The sequence below is a fragment of the Plecotus auritus genome (genome assembly GCF_963455305.1).
Source record: "Plecotus auritus genome assembly, chromosome: 3".
Classification (NCBI taxonomy): Eukaryota; Metazoa; Chordata; class Mammalia; order Chiroptera; family Vespertilionidae; genus Plecotus; species Plecotus auritus.
In genome coordinates, this window is record NC_137772.1 from 221,441,338 (window position 1) to 221,462,824 (window position 21,487).

A 21,487-nucleotide genomic window follows, 5' to 3' on the forward strand; every position below is an offset into this window, starting at 1 on the left:
CTCACATTTAACCGCACACGCGGGAGGCGCGGAGCGGCGGCGGCCCCAGACTGCGGCCCGAGACGCCCCCGGCCCGGCGCGGCTCGAAGCCCGACAGGCGGCGGAGGGGAGGGGGCTCCGTGGGGGCGGGGCGGGGGCCGGAGCCGCCCGAGCCGGCGGGAGCGGGCACCTCTGTGCGCCGCGCTCGGCCTCGCCTCCGCACCCCCAGCGCGCCTCCCGCGGGGCCCTCCCCGCGCCTTCCGCTCGCCGGGTCCCCACCGCGCCCCCGGGGTGCAGCTAGGCGGCCGCGTCGGGCCCGCGAGACGGGGTGGAGGTGGGGGCAAGGGGCGGGGATCGGGGCCGGGCCGGGGCCGCGCCGCCTGCGATGCCGGGCGCCCGCCGCAGCCGCCGCCGCCGGAACCCGGGATGGGGCGAGAGGCTGCGGCGGATGCCAGCATCTCCCCGCCGGGGGCCCCGGGGGCCGCGGAGCCGCCGCCGCCGCTGCTGCCACCGCTGCTGAGACCCGGCAGGCGATGGGTGAGTTGACCCTGCTGTCCTGGGGCCCCGCGCCGCAGCCCCTCCATCCCGCACCCCCGGCCCTCCGCCTCCATCTCCGCGCCGCCTCCTCTGCGCTCGCGATCCCCCACCCCTGTCGCGGCTTCCCACCGCCCCCTCCCCGAGCGTGACCTCTGGGGCCGGGCGGGAACCTCAGGCTGGAGGACTGGGGCGGGGGGTGGCCAGGATGGGGGTGGGATGCGGAGGCTCTGGCGCCCCCTCTCCCAGCCGGCTGCTCAGTGGAGCTTTCCCTAGCCCCCGAGGGCAGAGCCTCATCCCTCCGACCCCTCCTTCCCCGCTCCTGGCGCGGGGCGTCCCCGAGGCACTGGGCTTGAGCTGTGCTTTGTGCCCTGCGACCCCCACAAACCTCCGGCGAGGCGCGGGGCGGGGAGTGGGAGGCCTTAGCGCCCGCCTCCCCCCTTCTCCCCCCGTCTCCCCCCCTCAACCTGGGTCTGCGGCAGCGGAGGTGGAGGCCCAGGCGCAGTCGGGGTGCTGGGCGGGGGCGGGACTGTGGGGACCTAGTAGAGGGGAATGGGAAGAGAACCCCAACCGTTGAGGGTGGGCTCCCGCATTTACCACTGCACTGCCCAGGGCTGGGAAGGGAACCTGGCCGGGGGAGGGCGCTATAAATATCTGCACACAGTGAGTTCTGGAACCTGGAGTGGGGAGGGGAGCGAGTCTGGGTGTATGGGGGGTGGGGAGTGCCAGAGCTGGGGTGCCAGGAGAAGCCGAGGTGGGTCTCAGCCGGCCTTGGTGGCCCGAGGTCGGGTGACTCTCCTAGCTCTGGCCAGAAGGGGTGTGGGCAGGAACACTACCCCAGTGAGACCCCTCCATGGTCCCCCAGAACTGGCGCTCTCCGCGTCCCCATAGCACTCTTCCTCACTCCTGGGACACCAGTCAGGATCTGCCTTGATGGGGGAGTTGTGGGCTCTGGTGTGTCACCTCCAGGGGCAGTTACTAAAGATCCGGGCATGGGGCCAAGCTGAGGATGGAGGGAAGAGCAAGACAACTCCTCCCCCACCCCCAGCTGGCGATTCTGTGGAGTCATCAATGCTTCCCAGTGCTGGGGACAGAGCCCAGGGTCCTGGGAAAGTTTGAAAGAGGGGCTGCCAGCCCAAGGGGGAGAGCGAACTTGCTGGAAGAGATGATAATAGGAAGCTGGAGGAGGGTGTTCACTGGATGGAGAACGTGGGAAGGGCATTCTGGTGGAGGGAATGGCATGAGCAAAAGCTTAAGAGATGTGAGTGCCTGGTATGTGTGGAGAGATGGAGGTGGGGGAGGGTCAAGCTCTGCAAGGCCGGGGAAGGAGGGCCCGGAGGGCCGGGTGGAGAGGAGGTGGCGGGCCACAGCTGGCACTGGAACCCTGTCCTGATGGCTGCGGGTGGTGCTGGCTGGCTCCGCCGCCCCCGTCTGAGGGTCTGCCCTGATGCGGTCAGGGCTGCTTGACCCTCACTGGTGCTCCCTCTTCTGTGGTAGTGAGTCTCATTTTCCACATCTGTCAAATGGGGAGAATCTTCCACGCGGTTGTGGAGAGGAGGACTGCATGCGATGATGCGCCTGGCACCTGAGAAGTAACTCGGGAAATGACTGGCTGCTGCGTTGGTATTTTTACCTGTAAAACGAGGACATCGATGCCAGCTGGCAGGCCAGGCTCACTTCACCGGGTGGCGGTGAGGATCATGTGAGGGCTGGATGTGGCTGGGAGGGAGCCAGAGGCTGGGGGAACTGAGTGCCCATGTCCTCCTTCTAGGAGGAGAGGAGAGAGCAGTGAGGAGCGGCTGGGGGCAGGGGAGTCTTCACAGACAGCCTCTTCTTGCCCCTGTGGGCCGGCACCACCTTCTGGCCCCCAGCCATGGCATTCAAGGGACCCTGCTGTGCTCTCCAAGGCCAAAGCCTCTTTGTTCCCCTTTCTGCATGGTGCACCCCCTCCCAGCCAGCTCTAGTCCACCACGTGGGGACCAGGGCTCCTTTCCAGAAGTTTCTTCAGACATTCAGGTCAACAAACATGATGTCCTCCTGTGAGGGGCACTGTGCCAGGTGGCCAGGTGGAGAGGATGCAGGCTGTGCCCTCAGGAGATGAGAATCCAGTTGGGCAGCAGACATCACTGGGCACCCACAGTCTACCCAGCCCTGTGCTGTCTGCTGAGGGGGCAAAGAGAGTCGCAGTAATTGCGCCACGGGGCAGTCAAATGCGGAAGATGAAAAAGGCTTCCAGATCCAATGGCCCAGCTTCACATCCTAGGCCTCCCGCTTACTATTATGTGACTGTGGACGGGTAACCCTCCTCTTCCTGTCTGTTTCCTTGTCTATAAAATGGGTACGGTACACACTACTGATTTGAACAGCTTGGTTCAGTTTCTGGTGGGTGTTCACTACTCTCCTAGAATGCATCTCCCTATTCCCACCCCTCCCTCCTCAGAGACTACCCAGCCTGCCCCGGTGCACGTGCAGTCCACATCCCTGTTGTCTTCTCCTTCTGTCTGTGAGTCCCCTTAAGCAGGGGCCTGCCTTCCTGTGTCCGTGGCTTGGGCAGGGGGCAGTGGTATGCTGGCAGCTGGCTCTCGGATGAGCAGTGGCCCATTTCTGTGGTGTAAATCTTCCCGGCAGGGTCCATTGCAAGCTGCCAACAGCTTAACGATCTCCTAATGGAATCAGGAACAGCTTCAGCACCCAGGCATTTAGTAGGTGCTTAATAAATGATGGTTGAACAAGAAGGAAAGGCCTCAGGCACTGTCGGTCAGATGGATTTGGGGAGCTGCCAGGCCATGCTGTACTGGAGAAGGGCTTTCAGGGGTTGGCATTAGACAGGCGGAGGGTGGGGCCAGGGACCACCCCGAATAAGTACCCGAAGTAGGACTGAGAGCAGAGGGAATGGAGGGCTGGTGTCTTCCTTTCCTGGGGCTCCACACCTCTAACCCTGCCTCACTCTTGCATTAACCCCTTCTCCCAGGAACTCCCCTTGAGCTTGGCCTGGCCTTGGGGCTTGCACAGAATGGCCTTGCTGGGCCCCAAGCTTTAGCTTAACAGAGCTCTCTCAAAGAGGTCCCAAGCCTCAAATTCTTTTCCTTTGCTTTTGCTGTTCCCTCTACCTGAGTGTCTCTTCCATCTGAGGCAGGATAGTAAGAAGCTGGGAAATTTTCTTGGCGAGTAGAACGGGGAAACGGAGACAGATAGATGAACACACTGGCCAAGCAATTTACAGCCAGATACAGAAGGTCGCCTCCCTAGAGACAACATCTGGGCCTCAGCTGCATTTCCGCTCCAGGCCCAGAAAAGCAGCAAAGCCAGGTGGGGGATGCCAGGACCAGCTGCAGTGACTAATGACCCCCTGCCCTGGCACTGACCCATCAGCAGAAACCACGATCTTGAAAGTCACAACTGGAAAACGAAAGAATATTCTGCTGAAACCCTCCTCTGAGATCTCCCCTCAAGTTCCCATCTGCAAGAGAGAGCGAAAAGCCCTGGCCAGTGTGGCTCAGCGAGTTGGGCATTTTCTGTGCACCAAGAGGTTGCTGTTTCGAATCCAGTCAGGGCACTTGCCCGGGTTGCGGGCTTGATCTCTGGGAGGGGGCATGCAGGGGGCAGCACTCTCACACTGATGTTTCTCTCTCTGTACCTCTCCCTTCCTCTCTCTCTCTCAAAATCAATAAACTATTCTTTCTTAAAAAAGAGAGATAAAAGCCTCAAAACAAAGGACCCAGAAGACCCAGGGCATGCTCTCCCTCCCTCCTGGGAGCAAACCCATGCCTTTCTCTTTTCCCTCTTCCCCCACAGACACGCATCTCCTAAACTCTAAGGGACCCCAAAGCCGCACATCTGGGGGAGCAGTGGGCAGCAGCAGCTTGTATCAGGCTAACCCTGGACCTGTCTCCCAGGCCCCCTTTTCTCTGACTTCCCAGGGAGCCAATGGGCGCACCTGTTGCTTCTTCTGTGCTCAGCCCTTCCTTGTTTTGGGGAGCTGCTGGGCCATGTTGTACTGGAGCTGCCTGCCTTCCCCACACTGGGGATCGAGCCTGTAACCTGGGCATGTGCCCCGACCAGGAATCAAACTTCAACCTCCTGGTTCATAAATTGATGCTCAACCACTGAGCCACGCTGGCTGGACCATCAAAATATTAATAAGTGCCCTCGCCAGTTTGGCTCAGTGGATAGAGCATCAGCCTGCAGACCGAAGGGTCCCAGGTTCAATTCCGGTCAAGGGCACATGCCCAGGTTGCAGGCTGGATCCCTGGTAGGGGGCGTGCAGGAGGTAGCTGATCAATGATTCTCATCATTGATGTTTCTATCTCTCTCCCTTTCCCTTCCTCTCTAAAATCAATAAAAATATGTTAAAAATATTAATAACTAACATTTATTGCATCTCTACAGCAACCCATGACAACGGTACCATGATAATCCTCTTTGCAGATGGGAAAGTTGAGGCACAGTGTCTTGTTAGCGCTGACCCGTCCTTCACATCTTAGCTTGAGCATCACTCATGTAGGGAAGCTTATGTGAGTCCTGATCTCTTTGCTGTGGGCCCACAGAGCAACCTCCCTGTATCTGTACTTGCTTGTTATCACACGGTTCCCGCTAGACCAAGCATGTCAAACTCAAAGGCTAACACGGGCCGAATAAACAAGGTTTACGTGTATGTGGGCCGCAAAACAACAAAAGCTTCCATTTTCATAGAAACGTAGGTTTATTTCGATAGAGACATGCTGAATGCAAAGGGCTGAAATAAATGAGTCATCATTAACATAAAATAATAGGACATTTTAATAAAAATTAATATTTCTTCTTGGACATTAACTTACCAGACGCTGAATAACTGCACAAATTAATAAGCGTAATAAACCTATTAATTAATAAACCTATTAATAAGCAAATAAACCTATTTCTCTTGTTCTCCAAAAGCGAAATATTCCTGTTGCGCATACGAAACAAGTCAGTCCAAGACTAATGATGTGGCCTTCGGCTGCTAAAATATTCGCTGTTGGTATTAGTGGAGAGAAATGGTGCGCCTGCGTGTAAGGCGCGTAAGGGGAGTGAATGCAACACGATTATAGTAATCAGTCATTAGCGAACGCTGTAGTTGGTTATTAATAATTATGTATAACAGGATATTGTAAAAATTAGGTTACAAAATCTTTATTAAAACGTTTTTTTACATCCTGTTGTATTGGCTGAGCCGCAAAAAATACTCCTTGTGGGCAGTGAGTTTGACATGCTTGCACTGTGAGTTCCACAGACCTGCAGGCGCTCCAGTGAGTGGATGAGTGATTCTCAGCCCACGCGAGCAGCTCTGCTCTTCTGTCCACTGCCCTCTTTCTCCTCCCTGAGGGAGGAGACTGACCCTTCAGAGGGCAGCCTCAGGGCTATGGCGGGATGGGCCCAGGGACCCTGCTTGTCCCCACCTCCCAGAAGGGGAAAGGGAGGGTTCTGGAGGGGCTGAGAGCCTCCCTCCAGCTGGAAGCAGGCCTGGAGGAAGGGTGGTGGGGCACCCTCCTGTGGCCTAGGAGGGGGCCCGCAGGGGGCCCAAGGCCTTGCCCATAATCCAGGAGGTTAACAGCGTCCCTGAAATGGAAATTTCCCTGTTGGAATGGAAATTTCTCACTTATTTTCAGAAGTTATCAGGGTCCCTGAAATCAAAATTCCTCACTTATTTTGATCTTTTCTCTAAAAATAGAATTGGAACAATAGGAATCATTTACACACCTAATTACTTTGTTATTTTAGGAATTTAGAGCTTTTTGGCTCAAGACTTTGGTTCCCACTGAAGTGGAAATGCCTGGGGGTGTGGGTGGGCCAGGGTTAGGGCCGGGCCTGGATGCTGGAGCTGGCTGACCCTGGGGCCTCAGGGCCTGCCCTCAAGCTGCCCTTTTGGGCAGGGCTCCCAGCGCGTCCCAGAGGGAGCACACAGAGTCTGAGCAGTGGGGGTGAGGGGCGGTGGAGGCAGAGGCAGGCTCCCGGCTTCTGGTTGACAGAGGCCCATGATAGATGGCTGTGCAGGGGTTCTCCCCACCCCAACATTCCGGTCATAATCATAGGCTGCTATTTGTTGAGCACTGACTATGTGCTAGTTGCTGGGCCAGGCACTTTGTCTGCATTATCCCGTAGAGCTATCCTAATCTCCAGGGACGGAGGTACTATTATTTATCCCTCTTTGGCAATTTCAGGGGACCTGGGGCCCAGGGCTCAGGGCTGAGAAGTGGTGGGGCTGGGATTGTCACCAGCCCGTCGGACCCCAGACAGGGCTGCCTATCTAGGTCCCCTCGGTCACCCAGAGGGGACCACTCTGAGGCTTAGAAGGGAACAGCTGCCTCACCCGTGTCCTGGCCTCCAGGTCACCCTCCTCCAGGCCCTGGTGTCACTCCAGTCTCCCCATAGTCCTGGGGCCCTGCCTCTGGAAGCCTTGCTCAGCCTCCCCTGGGCGGCTTGGGGACAGTATCTATTTTCCAGGCTGGCGCACAGTGTGGCCCCATCTGGTCCTCGGAAGAGCCCAGGACAGTCTGCGGTCTCTAAGCCGAGGCCCACAGAGTGTGGGTGACTGGTCCAACATAGGAGGGAGGGGGGGGAGCCCAGTTTTTAAGATGCTGCCCTGGGGATGTAGAGGCCTGTGGGCTCCAAGAACCACTGCCTGGCCCCATGGAGACCAGATTGCCTTTGAGACCTCCTGCCCTTTGGGGTCCAGATCCCTGTGACTCAGCCCTGCCTGTGTTCTGGGCCTCTGCTCCCTACTCCCCCACCCACTAGCTCTGCACACGCCATGAGGACCCCCCTCCTGCTGCCCCTGTTGCCTTTTTCCAGGAGCACCTGCTGCTCCGTGGGCCCCCGGAGCTTGCCTGATGCTCTGGGTAAGTCCCTAGTGGCTGCCCTCGTGCTGCCTGTGCGGGTCGCGGCTGGTGCATGATGGTGCCGGGGAAGGGGAGCAAGGAGAGCTGCCAGTGACAGGAAGGGTGGGCTCCCGGGCTGGGCACACGGGCTGGCGCTGGGGCTGGCACCATGCCTGACACAGAGAAAGCGTTCGATCCACATTTCCTCGGTGTTTGTTGAATGGTGATTGTGAGAGTGGGGGGAGGGCCACTTCTGGAAACAAGGCAGTGTGGCTGGTTTAGGTGAAAGATGGAAGGGGCGCCTTCCCCACGAGATGCTGGCGCTTTCTTGCGTGATTGCATTTCGGTGTTTTAGGGGCAGTGGTGCCCGAGTAATCCGCATCCCATCGTGTGGAAACTGAGTCCCAGACAGGGAAGGTGACTTGCCAGGGTCACAGTGTCAGGAGGTGGGTCTTCGGGTCAGAGTCTGCCCGAGTGGCTAAAGCGTGAATGAGCCTGCGTGGCACCTGCAGTTCAGAAAGCACCGTCACACCCATCGCCTCCCTCAGTCCTCATGCGGCTCGAGGCGTGACCCTCCTCTTTCACCTCTGCCCATGTCCCTGCTCAGAAGACCCGCACCCGAGGGCACACCGCGTCTGTAGGGGCGGCGGGGAGAGGAGAGCCTCTGCCCAGGCTGGTGGGAGGCGTCCCGTAGCCAGTGGGGGCAGAGCCAGGCCTGAGCTCAGGCTGGCGCACAGTGTGGTCCCATCTGGTCCTCGGAAGAGCCCAGGACAGTCTGCGGTCTCTAAGCCGAGGCCCACAGAGTGTGGGTGACTGGTCCGAGGTAACAGCCTCTAGCCCCAGGTGAGGACCAGAGAGTGTGATGCTCTGCCACACCGGGAGGTCTGGGACACCTGGCAGGTGGCTTTGGCTCCGCAGAATGACCACCGTTAGATTCACTAACCAATGGGACTGGCCCTAAAGGGCACCCAGGCAGACGCCCTCCTAGGGGTGCCCAGGGACCTCTAGGCTGTCAGAAGTGTTTGGGGCCACACGTGAGCACAGGCCATGGCCCTTTGGCCACCACTGGGCGGCATGTGACTGAACCCCCGGTTGCTGCCTGTAGCACGGGCATGTGGGGTGGGGCGAAGCACCAGCACCCCCATCCAGACCAGAAGCCCAGGCGCTGGCTTTCCCCTCGGGCCTTTGCAGGTGCTGTTCCTCTGTCCGGAATGCCCTTCCCCTCCACTCCTGGCTCGTCCTTGAAGGTCCCTCCAGGAGCCATGCCTGAGGCCCATCCCAAGGGGATGTGAGAACCTGCGGGCAAGGCCGGTGTGATGAGGGCCCGGTAGGACATGCCCGTGGGGTAAGGGAGAGGACTGGGTCGGGGGGCCCCGGGTGGCCACTCAGGCCGTCCGTAGAGCGTACTGTGCCATCCCTTCTGCCTGGGTGACAAAGGGATGGCATCTGCGGAAGACCCAGGGCCTCCTGAGCGGTTCTAAGAAGCTCTGTAAGGTGCTGCCCAGCCCGGGTGGTGTCCCCTCAACCCAGAGAGGGGTCCGGCTGGGAGCCTTGAGGCCACGTGGCCAGCTGAAGCCACCCCTTCCACAAAGGAAACACTGAGGGACTGACCCAGAGTGTCTCGGAGAGCCCGGCTGCGCTCCACCCCCACTCCTATCCCAAGCTGCAGCCGTTCTCAGCGGGATCCAGGTCAGGTCTGTGGGGGGGATGGAAGGAGCCGGAAAGAGCCAAGTCCCAGGGCTCAGGTCGGCACTTTGGTCCCCAGTGTGGAGGACATCGCTCCTTAGAGAAAGTGCATGTCCCCCAAAAGCTGGCAGAAAATCCATGTTGATAATTCATTCCAGCAAAAGGTAACGCTGGGGAGAAAATCTGCGAGCGCTTAGGCCAAAATGTTAGCCTGAGAGGTGGCAGGATGGTGTGTGATGTCCTATTTCTTTCACTGTGATTTCCAGATTTTCTGGAATGTCTGATAAACTTTTATAACCAAAAGGAGGAAGTTATATTGTAAAGGAGAGAGGTAAGAAGGGTGCTCCGAGAACAGCCCACTCACCATTTGTCCGATTCTGGGGTCACTACTGGTGCTGGGCCTCACCAGTGCGCGTTGTCTAGCCCCCGGCACATCCCCCCGAGCAGATGCACCTGCTGCAAACAGCTTGCGTGTCCATTGCATGTCTCTCATCCCGGAAATTGGGTCAGTGAGGGTCCAGCTCTGGGGCTACTGGGATGCAGTTCTGCTTGAATTCAGTCCAAACCTCTGACCTCCTTTCTCTGGCACTGCTCTGGCCTTTGCACCTCTCCCCCCAGGCACCCACATTCCAGCCTTGGGACCGTTGCTGTTCTCTGCACACGGTCCTCTTTTGCCCACCTCTGGCCTTCGCTGTGCCAGGCCCTCTACCTGGAAAGCCAGCCCTCTACCTGGGGTTGCAGTCCTCCCAGGAAACCATTCCCGCCCCTCCCAGCTAGCGGTGGTCCCGGGGCTCTGAGCTTTGGTGAGCAATAGTCACTCTCGTGGGCTCCGCCGAGCCAGGCCCACTGGTGCCTGACCTTGCAAGTCACGCCCCCTCTCCAAGCCTTGGTTTCCTCATGTGTGAAGTGGGGCCATGAGGCTGAGCTGAGATGGAGCACAGACTTGGGAAGGGGCACTGCTCTTGAAGCCCAGGGCCTCCCAGGAGGTTGCTGAGACTAGGACCCTAGGACTCCTGGACCTCACCTCCACCCCACCCACCCCACCCACCCCACCCCGGTGCCCAGTGGGTGTGGGTCTCTGTTGACTGCCTTTCTTACTGACTCAGCTTGAAGTGACTTTCCGGAGGCCCTCCTGCAGCATGGTCAGGCTCTCCCTGTGGTAATGGTGTTTGTCATCACAGCTGAGCCCTGATTAGGGTGGGGAGGGAGGGACTCAATCTCTGTCTTGCCCATGGCCCCTGACTCTGCCTGATACAGAGCACTCATTCATTCATTCATTCATTCATTCATTCAGTGATTATTCACTGAGTGTCCACTGTGTGCCAGGGGCTGAGCCAGGTGCCAGGGGCACAGATCTGCCCACTTCAGGGTGTGACTGTCTGTGTTTACCTGCATGCGTTTTGTGCACTTCACTTGCACATGAACACAGCCGAGCATCTCCATCACATATGAATGCGTATCCCTCAGGCTGTGCCCACGTACATTCCTGCTAGTACCTTGGGCATTTCTGGTTAATTCATTCAGCAAGTGTTAATCCACTGCCTGCCAAGGAGGTGCCAGGCCCTGACCCTGAAGGAAATACCCTCTGCCCTTGGGAAGCGCTCATCTTGTGAGGCGGTTGCAATGCAGACTGTTGAGGGCAGGGACCAGCAGAGGTGGGGGTAGTCAGAATGGCATCCTGGGGACACAGGGGAGAAAGGTGGAGAAGAGCATCCTGTGGGCTCTGCCCCCCACCCCCCGCCCCGGGCACCCTGGGACGGCCCTTTTTGCTGCTGGATACGCCCCTGAAAGCTGATGGAGCAGTGGCTGTGAGCCCTGGGGGAGGCTGGGAAGAGAATGCAGTGCCCTGAAGAGGAAGCATGTTGGCTGGAGAACTGAATGCGGAACCTAGGGGCAGGCTGGAGAGGCCAGGAGCAGAACTTTCTGTGAAAGGAGAACCTGGGACCAGACACCAGAACACAGCGCCTGGAAGGTAGAACCCCTTGATTCAGACCAGAGAAGCTGGAATACAGAACTTGAGGGCGAAGTGGAGGCCTTCTGGACGGGGGGGCCTTCTGGAACATGGACTCCTGTCTACCAGCCGTACAGAGTGGGGCAGGGGCCTGAGCTTTGGTGAGCAATGGTCACTCTCGTGGTCTCCGCCGAGCCAGGCCCACTGGTGCCTGACCTTGCAAGTCACGCCCCCTCTCCAAGCCTTGGTTTCCTCATGTGTGAAGTGGGGCCGTGAGGCTGAGCTGAGATGGAGCACAGACTGGGGAAGGGGCACTGCTCTTGAAGCCCAGGGCCTCCCAGGAGGTTGCTGAGACTAGGACCCTGGCCACCGGACTCCTAGACCTCACCTTGTGGGAGGCTTTGTCGCTGCGGTCTCCTTTCCCTCTCCTTTCCCACAGTCCGTGGGACGCTTGAGCCCTCGGGGCCTGTTTGGGAACACTGGATGCAGCAGGTGGCAAGGACCAAGTAATTAGCGGAGCCAGCGCCCATTGGTGGCTCCTATGATGTTCAGGAGCAGGGGCCCAGCGCCGGAGCCCGGCGTGGTGTTCCTGCTACGTGGTGAGGACCCACTGAGTGTCCCCAGTGCAGACAGTCAGGTCCTTACTCCCGGGGGCTGCTGTCCTCGCAGGCGGGATGGGCAGAGTAAGTAACTGGGGAGGGGAAGAGAAAGGGGTCATTGTTCCAGCTCCATGGAGGCTCGCCAGGTGCCCAGAGTGCAGAGCCAACCAGCTGTGCACCTGCCCCATCCAGACCGCTCCCAGCCGGAGGTTAATTGTGGCGCTCAGGTTCCCAGATCCCAGAGCTGCAGTCTCTGGGCCAGGTGCAGCTCGTTACCTCCCCGAATCCCTTTGCGGGCCCTGTCGATGGGTCTTACCAGCCTCCCTTTATGTCTCAGCAAACATGCTGGGAGAGGGTCAAGTTCTTGCTGGAGGCTGGAGGCTGGAGTCATTTCATTCCCCTCACCACCCTCCCCACCCCTCACCCCCCGCCCACACACACACACTGGAAGGGACCTTGGGAATTTATGGAGATGAGCCACCTCTTTGGAGGGTGTGAGCCCATGTCACACTGCAGGTCACACTTTCGAAGCCCCAGACCAGGCCTGAGAGGCCAGCAGTATACTGAAAGGTACAGGTGTGTGGATTTGGGGGAGAGTCAATTATTCATTCAACAAACAGGTTGACACCTCCTTTGTGTCAGGCTGGGGCAGCCCAGGAAACTTAGGCAGCACAGCCTCCGTGTGGGGTGAGGGATGCTGGGGGTGCAGGCCAGGGTCTCTCCAAAGCAGGGCCAGGGAGCCCTGGAGGACGTGCAAGGTCAGCTGACCCCTCCTGAGACAGGCATGGGACTGGGATGTAAGGTTATACACCAACTTTGAGCCTCCGGGAGGATTTGGACTTTATCCTGAGGGATGAGTTCCAAGGTGGGAGGGGCAGCGTCAGACACCGCTGTTCTTTGGCTCATGGGGATGAGGCTATGAGGTCGCTATTCTGTCCAGGTGAGCGCTGATGGTGGTGCAGCCAGCATGGGACAGTGGCACTGGGAGGGGGTGGGTTTGAAAAGTATAGGACATGGAATCGATGGGGCTAGGTCAGTGGTCGGCAAACTGCGGTTCCCGAGCCACATGCGGCTCGCGAGCCGCGGTTTGCCGCTCTGTTGACTAATGAGTTTGCCGACCACTGGGCTAGGGGATAGGTGTGCGGAGTCATCGAGGCGGGGATTCCTGGCGTGTGCGGCTGGGTGGATGGTCACATCGCTAATGGGGCCCAAAAAGAGGAATGCTGGAATTTCCCGAAGTTGTCCAAGCGTCGCTGGGTGTCAGGCTCAGGTCACGGGTCATCAGCTGAGGTTGTTGGAACAATCTGAGTGAGGTCTTTGTGCCTCATTTTGCAGCGGAGGGTCGCAGGGAGGACGGAAACCGGCTAGAGTGCAGGCCCCGGCCTTCCCTGTGGTCTGGCCCAGCCCCCCCTGGGTCTGCTCCTCTGTCTCCCTTACCCCAGCGGACACTCGGCCTCTCAGTCCACAGGTGTATCCACCACCTGCCACCCTGTACGCAAGGGGAAGTGCCCATGGGAGTGCCAAGTCAACCAATCTTTGCCTCCACTCCGCATGGGGGCGCTCCCCACCCCGACGCCCCAGGATGCAATGCATGGAATCAAGCTTTCCAGCCTTAGCTTGGTTCTGTGACTCTGGCCGGGAAGGCCCCCTGAGGACAGAGGAGGGGAGGGTGTGTCCTCCCCTCCCTTCCCAGCCTCAGGCCTTCTGGGTTGGAGACTTGTGCACTGAAGTGGCCCTTTGTATATTGTCTTTGCAGGACAGGCAGCCTGGAGGGAGGGGCTGGCACTGCCGGGGCTGACGGGGCTGACGGGGCCAGAGGGGCTGTCTCAACGGGCCAGTGCTGGGGCTTTCCCTGGGCCTCCGGAGCAGGGGAGAGACCCTGCTAGGCCAGGCCTGCTGCCCCCCCATCCCAAACCAGACGACTCTCGTCACTCAGAATCTGTCATCAGTTCTCATAAGAGTTCCGCTGTCATTCGGCAGCTGTTTATGGAGCGCTGTGACCAGTAACCAAGGCCCACAGTGACCCTGCTCTCCTGTTGTTGACATTCCGAGCGAGCAGAGTGTGGGTGGGGGAGACAGACAGCTTCCGCAGCCAGGAGTGCCGGGGAGCAGATGACCTGGGAGGGGACAGTTGCCGTAGCTGGCTGGTCAGGAAGGCCTCTCTGAGGAGGTGGCCAACGTGTGGAGATCTGAGGGAAGGGCATTCTAGGTGGAGGGAACAGCCAGTGCGAGGACCCTGAGACAGGAGGACCTGGGGTGTGGGAGGGACAGAAAGGCAGGGACTGCGGCTGGAGCAGAGTGGACGAGAGCTGAGGTCAGCAAAGAGGCAGGGACCAGCTTGGCAGGGCCTGTGGACACAGAGAGAAGTTTGGATTTCACTCTGAGTGTGGGAGGCCGGAGGAAAACGGGGGTCAGAGTGGGTGTCAAGCAGGGGAGACATGGCCTGATGAGAAGTTGGCGGTGGCAGACTTTGTGGGGCCCAGTGCCAGATGAAAATGCAGGGCCTCTTGTTCAAAAACGGAGTTTCAAGATGGAATTTTAGAAAAGGAGGCAGGAGGGAGGCCAGTGAGGAGGATCAGGGTGAGTCCTTGGGACCATTTTCGAGGTGACGACAGGCCTTGCAGTGAGCGCCCCAACCAGGCACAGGGTGAGGCTTGTAGAGGGTGCATGAGCCTCAGCTCAGAGGCCTGGTCTACGTCAAGACTCTTTGGATGTTACCTCATTTCACCTGAGGGGTTGGTCGGTCCCACATTGCAGATGGGAACTCTGGGGCCCGGGGATATTACGTGACCTGATCACACGGGGCTGAGGCGGGGCAGGCAGGATTTGGATCCAGCTCCCTTTGACTCCACGTGCCCCCTCTGCCTCCTGAGAGGTTGGGCCTGGGGCATCTCGCACAGCCTGGGCCCAGAAATGAGTTTCCGTTCTTGTTTGGACAGGAAACACCCGGCTCGGGCCTAACTAGCCTTGCTTTTCCTTAGAGTGAGCCCGGGAGGTGTGGGCATCCTGGTCTCCATCCCACAGATGTGGAAACTGAGGCAGGACAGGGCTGGTCTCAGCCTCCGGCCCCCTGGACTTGTCTGCTTGCTGGCTTCTCTTCTTTGGACAGGGAAGGGGGACCTATTGGGCCTGGAGGCCCAGTGTTGGGAGGTACCGGGCCTCTGGGTTCTGTAAGGATGGGAGTGATAAGCCTGCATGGGGCACGTTTGGTCAACAATTATCCAAGGCCTGGGTCCTCCTTTCTCTAATAAGAAGGTCTGTTAACGATTCATGCTTTGCTCAATTAATTATTATAGGCTGTGCTGCTCCTCCAAGGGCCTTGACCCCCACCTTGGCTGGACTCTGATCTCTCTCCTCCTCCTGGCATTCCCCCTGCCCCTGCCCTCCCAGCCAGCGGTCCCAGCCAGGCTCTCCCTACAGAGATGGCCAGGTCCCTGAGCCCTTGGGGAGTGCCCCCACGCCTGGCATTCTCTCAGCTGTCCTTCTCGGGTCTTCAGCTACCCTACTTGGTGGACGTTATCCCGTCTGACAGATGGAGACACATCGCTGGACGTTCACCTCCGGCATTCACTGCGTGGCCGGCTCGGGAGCAGGACCGGGGCAGTCACGGCCTTCGGGGCAGGAGAGGGGCCAATGGGAAGCTTCTCTCCAGGCTGATGGGGGCTCCTGAGCAGCTGGGGTGGAGGGCAGCCCCCGCCAGGGGAGGCAAGGCCTAAGCTGGGTGTGAAGGAGGGAGAAGGAGACCCTGACATAGGGGACAGCACATTTAAAGGCCCTCAATGCACCCCCCACACCCCGCCAGCAGCATGCATGCTCACAGCTCCGCCGCCCCACTCCTGCTGAGCCAGGTATGTCTTCACTCCCTAGGAGGAGCCTGGGGAGGGCAGTTCCCACCCCGGGAATGAATGGCTTGCCGTGGTGGGCTGGAGCATTGCGCCAGGCAGTGCAGGAGCTGTTTGAGGGTCTCCTCTGGGCCCCCCAGTTTCCAGGATCAGCCAAACACAGTCCAGTCTCTGTTCCCACTTACTGAGAGCCCCCTGCCCCACAGGCAGCTGCGCTGGGCCCACATGCCGGAGTGCAGCTCGTGTTCGCTGAGGGCGGTCAGGATCCAGGTCCCACCGCTGGAGAGTTATGTCAAGCTCTTCTTCGCGTACCTCGCGCCTGTTTCCATCTGTGTCCTGAAAATGTCCCGGAGCCCCTTGAGCGAGGGCACAGTTCAGGGTGACCTTCTGCCCAGAGAGAGGGAGCCGGCGAGGCTCCAGAGGGAGGTGGGCACCTGGTTCACCGAGCACTGGGCCCTGGCGGGCTCTCCCTGTAGACGGAAACCTCGAGCGTTCCCTCCTCCGGAGCAGCCGCCTGGCATCGATGCCTCGCGCTGCTGCTTGCTTACCCCTTTGCACAGTCAGAAGCCCAGAGAGGTTAGGCGACTAGGCAGGGAGAGGTGGAGCGGGCGCCGGGCCAGGCCAGGCCAAGATCAGCTCCTCACGTAGCCAGTAGCCACCTCGTTGCTGCCTGCGCTGCACTTGGGGGGCGGGGGCAGCCTCCAGGGAAGAGACGGCTGCCAAGGAGCCATAGAGGTCAGGCACAAGGTGGAGCTCAGCAAAGTGGCTGGGATGGGACACGGCCTCACCTGTGACCAGGACCTGGGGCTTGAGGCAGGTACCAGGTCAGGGGACGGGAGGGGTCCGGGGAGAAACCCGGTGGGACGAGGCAGGGTGCAGTGCAGGGAGCAGGAAGCCCCAGGCGGAGGGACCGACACCCCACTGCCACTTCCAGGGCAAGCCAGGAGGAGCCAGGCTGGTCATGGACTCTCACGGGGACTCTGATGTGAGGGCATCAGAGAAGGGCGCTAGAGCCCTGCAGGGGTGGGCAAACTTTTTGACTCGAGGGCCACAATGGGTTCTTAACCTGGACCGGAGGGCCGGAACAAAAGCATGGATGGAGTGTTTGTGTGAACTAATATAAATTCAAAGTAAAGGAGCGGAGGGGAGAGCAAGAGAACCGGATAGAACAGCCGGATCCGGCCTGCGGGCCGTAGTTTGCCCACGGCTGCCTTAGAGCATGCTGCAGAGGGCGGCTCCGGGGTTGGCTCAGACATCCCTCCTCCTTTCTCCTTGTAGGTGCGGGGTTGGGTGCCCCAGCCCACGCAGCCAGGCCCCACTGGCTGGAGGTCAGGTCAGGCGAACAGGAAGCCACATAAACCCCAGGGTGGTGGCTGGAGCCAGGGTGGTGGCTGGAGCCAGGGTGGGACCCTCCCTGTCTCCCATCCCCAGCCAGCAGGGCTGGGGGAAAACTCACAGAGCAGGAGGTGGGTGGAAGGTGTGGGCGGGGGCAGCCCGGGGCGGTTGTCTGCAGTGCAGAGCGGGAGCCTCCTGAAGTCCAGGCCTCACCTCAGAGGTTTCCCAACTTTCTAGAGCACCTGATCCCTTCAAGTTACTGGAGATCCAGCACGTACAGGGTGATTTGTTCCGTTTGGAATCCGTGGGGGATGGGAGGGAACCCTGGGCTTAGTGAGACCGGCTTGTAAGTCACTGCAGCACAGCCTGGTGGAGTGCGGCCTGTGGAGAGGGGAGCCTGGGCAGAGGGGTCTGCCCGGTGAGCTCTCCACTGGCTCCTGCTGGGGACGGGGCAAGGCTGGAGGCAGCAGCCTGAAATCTTGAGTGAGGACCCGCAGCGGTGCTGTGTGGGTGTGAGTCCTGCTGCTGCCAGCTGGGCCTCAGGTAGGTTCTCAGCCCGTGCCCTCCCTGCCCATCACTGTGCGGATAATGCAGTCAGGCGAGTGCACGCCCCATCTGGCACCCAGGAGCGCGAGTGCTGCTAAATGCAGCTGCCAAGAAGGGATGATGGCAGAGGCACCTTCTCCTGGGAGGAATGTTCCAGGCCCACCGCTCCCCAGCCTGCCCAGCTAGAGGGTTTGCCTGCATTGGGATTACAGACCCAGGAGGGTGGCTACTGAGGTGGGGTGGTCAGGCTTGTGTCCGAGCAGCCCCTGAGGTGTGGGGAGTATCCCTTGCCACTCCACTTGCCCCGCACCAGACTCAGGACCCCCCGACTTTGCTGCACAGCCCTGAGGGTTCCCAACACACAGGCCTCTGTGCCCTTGGCCTACTGCCTGGGGTGCTGTCTCCACTCTGCGCAGTAGCTCCTGCGGGACCTTGGGTCTTGGCTGCAATGTCCTCTCCTTGGAGGCCCTTCCTGACACCCGGCATGCTCTGTCCCTCCACTGGACTGAGCTGTGTGAGGACCTCATCCACCCATCTTGCTGCACCCCAGCGCCAAGCCCAGAGCTGATCTGCCCTCTACCCACCCACCCACCCACCCACAGAGCCTTATCAGTTCTCACTCTTGCTGGTCTGGGACATCAGGTGGCCCCCAGGGCTGTGTCCCTCCTCCCGCCCCCTCCCTCCAGCATCTAGTATCTGCTGAGCACCTCAGCATCAGCTCCGCTGTCCCCACCCCTCCCTGTGTCCCGGGTTGCATGCCCTGGATGCCTCCTGCCCCCAGCACCACAGCTGTGCCCCAGGGTCCTCCTCTCAGCTCCTCCCACTGCCTCCTCCACATGCCACCCCCACTGCCCTGCCTCCCTTCTCCCCAGTCCTTTCTAAACCTACTCTGTCCAGTTCGGTAGCCACTAGCTGCATATGGCTATTAAAGCTAACATTTTATTTAAAAGTTTCTTTATTGTTGACAACATTACAGATGTCCCCCATTTCCCTCCCCCTTTGTCCTCCTCCACCCAGCCCCTGCCTCACCCCAGGCCTCTCCACACTATTGTCCATGTCCATGGGTTATGCATATATGCATATACACTGAGTGGCCAGATTATTATGATCTCTGAACGCATAATAATCTGGCCACTCAGTGTGTGTATGTGTGTGTGTGTATACACACACACACACACACACACACACACACACACACACACACACACTAGTGGCCCAGTGCACGAAATTCGTGCACATTAAAAGGGGATTCATTAGAGGAAATAATTTAATATTGCTATTTGCCCTTTCTCTATAATAGAAATGTCAGAGATGAAAGAAAATTAGTAAAATGTCTATGAAAACCTTACTCCTGTCAGAGTCTGGGGCACACCATGGGACCCAGAGTCAAGTCCCCACCCACCCACATGTGCCTCAAAATCGTGTGAGACCCAGAACCGGCCCCCCCCCCACATTGGGCAAGATCCAGACCCAGCCAGTCCCACCCTTGTCAAGCCCCGCCAGGCAGGGCACATAGTCTCAGGTTCCCTGGCCCGGTGCCAGGACGGGGGGCATGGCCTGAGGTCCCCCAGCCCAGACCGGGGTTGGGTGCATGCCTTGAGGTCCCCCGTCAAGCCCCGCCAGGTGGGGGACACGGCCTGAGATTCCTTGTCAAGCCCCGCAGGGTGGGGGGCATGGCCTGAGGTCCCCCGTCAAGCCCCGCCAGGCAGGGCGGCACAGCCTGAGGTCCCCCAGCCTGGTGCCAGGGTGGGGGGCGCGGCCTGAAGTCCCCTGTCAAGCCCCACCTGGTGGGGGGTGCGGCCTGAGGTCTCCCGGCCTGGTGCTGGGGTGGGGGGAGCAGCCTCAGGTCCCCTAGCCAAGCACCAGGACAGGAAGCGCACCTTGAGGTCCCCCATCAAGCCCTGCCAGGTGGGGGACACGGCCTGAGGTCCCCTGTCAAGCCCCACAGGGGCGGGGGAGGGTGTAGCCTCAGGTCCCTGCTGACTGCTCATTAAGGCTCCTTATGGGAACTTGGCCTCAGCTGTGGGTGCAGCCATCTTTGTGATGGAGTGATGGTCAATTAGCATATTCCCTCTTTATTAGATAGGAGATATATATATATATATATATATATATATATATTTAAGAGGCCTGGTGCATGAATTTGTGCATGGGTGGGGTCTGGCCAGCCTGGCCAGGGCGGGGGGGGAACATGAGCAGTTGCCGGCCTGCCTGCTGGTCGAACTCCTGGTCTAGGGGACAATTTGCATATTAGCCTTTTATTATATAGGATATACACTGAGTGCCAGATTATTATGCGTTCAGAGATCATAATCATCTGGCCACTCAGTGTATATATTTGGTTAATCTCTTTCCTTCCTCCCCTCCCCTCTCAGATGTCAATCTTTCATGCATCCATGCCCCTGCTTCAATTTTGCTTGTCAGTTTATTTTGTTCATTAGATTCCACAAATAAGTGAGATCATGTGACATTTGTCTTTCTCTGGCTGGCTTATTTTGCTTAGCATAATAATCTCCAGGTGTATCCATGCTGTCTCAAAGGGTAAGAGATCCCTCTTTTTTACTGCTGCATAGTATTCCATGGTATAGATGTACCACAGCTTTTTAGTCCATTCATCTGCTGATGGGCACTTGGGCAGTTTCCAGATCTTAGCTCTTGTAAAGTGCGCTGCTATGAACATAGGGGTGCATATACTCTTCCTGATTGGTGTTTTGGGATTCTTAGACTATATTCCCAGAAGTGGGATCGCTGGGTCAAACAGCAGTTCCATTTTTTATTTTTGAGGAAACTCCATACTGTTCTCCTCAGTGGCTGCACCAGTCTGCATTCCCACCAGCAGTGCACGAGGGTTCCCTTTTCTCCACATCCTCGCCAGCACTTGTTGTTGATTTATTGATGGTAGCCATTCTGACAGGTGTGAGGTGATACCTCATTGTCGTTTTGATTTGCATCTTGGATTAGTGACGAGCATTTTTATGTGTCTGTCGGCCATCTGTATGTCCTTTCTGGAGAAATATCTATTCTGGAGAAGTATTTATTCAGCTCCTTTGCTTCAGTTTCCCCAGTCAATTTATTTTTAAATTTTATTTGTTTGTTTGTTTGTTTGTTTGTTTATTTATTTATTTATTTATTTATTTTTGATTTGACAGAGAGAGAGGAAGGGATAGTGAGAAACATCGATTTGTTGTTCCACTTAGATATGCATGCATTGGTTGATTCTTGTATGTGTCCTGACCAAGGATCAAATCCGCAACCTTAGTGTATCGGGTTGATGTTCTAAGCAAGTGAGCTTCCCGGCCAGGGCGCACCAGTCAATTTCAAGTGCTCAGTAGCCACATGTGGCCAGTGGCTGGTGGGCTGGCCAGCACAGGCCTGGAGGTTTCCACCATCAAAGAGCGTGTCATCAGATAGCTTTGCAAGCTAACAGATTCGTCATCCTCAGGCCCAGCCTGATGTTGTTGCCCTGCTCAGAGCCTTCAGTGGCCGGTGACAGGCCAGCCTACCCGCACCCTGCCCCAGCCCCTCTAAGTGGAAGCTGTGTGGGCCTCAAGCCCTGGAGAGCAGGGGTTTGCACAGGGGATCAGAGAAACACTCTACAAGTTGCTTTACCCTCTGAGCCTCCGTTTCCTTGTCTGTAAAGTACGGATAATAATTCCTACCTCCAAGGATGGCTGTGAGGGTCACATCTATATGAAATCCAGTCAACAGCTGGCACATATTTAAGCATGCAATAAGTGGTGACCGCCACATTAACATGAACAAGGCGAGGTGGGGGCAGATGGAGAGGCCAGGGTCACAACAGCGGTGAGCCTCAGTGCTGAGCACAGCTGTCCGTTGGCTGGTACCTGAGGATGAGTAATCTGCTTAGCCTACAGTCCGGTCCATAGGACGTTTTGGGATAGTGGAAATGTTCTATATGTCCACTGCCATTGGCCTCTGGAGACCAGAAGCTGGTGTCCTGGGTGAGCCAGTGACCAGTGGGGAAAGGGGAGGAGGCCCCAAGGAGCAAGGGCAGGCCTCAGCCTTGGGAATCAACCTTCCCAGGCACGTGTTCGGCCTCTGTGGGAGCTGGGCTTGGGTGGAGAGATTTGGAGGAAGGAGAGGGACAGGGCGCACGGGGCTGGTGGTGGAGCAGGGGGAGAGGTGGTTCACCCTGGAGAGGGCTTCTGGGCTTGGGCG

General features: G+C 58.4%; 1 protein-coding gene across 1 annotated transcript in view; it reads left to right on the forward strand.

Annotated features, from left to right (window-relative positions):
• Positions 1–345: 345 nt before the first annotated feature.
• MGAT3 (beta-1,4-mannosyl-glycoprotein 4-beta-N-acetylglucosaminyltransferase) overlaps positions 346–21,487 on the forward strand; it is a 34,129-nt gene continuing 12,987 nt past the window's right edge. Inside the window, exon 1 of the mRNA XM_080661849.1 lies at positions 346–516. The gene's annotated coding sequence lies outside the window, so the exon portion shown is untranslated. The remainder of the gene's footprint in view (positions 517–21,487) is intronic.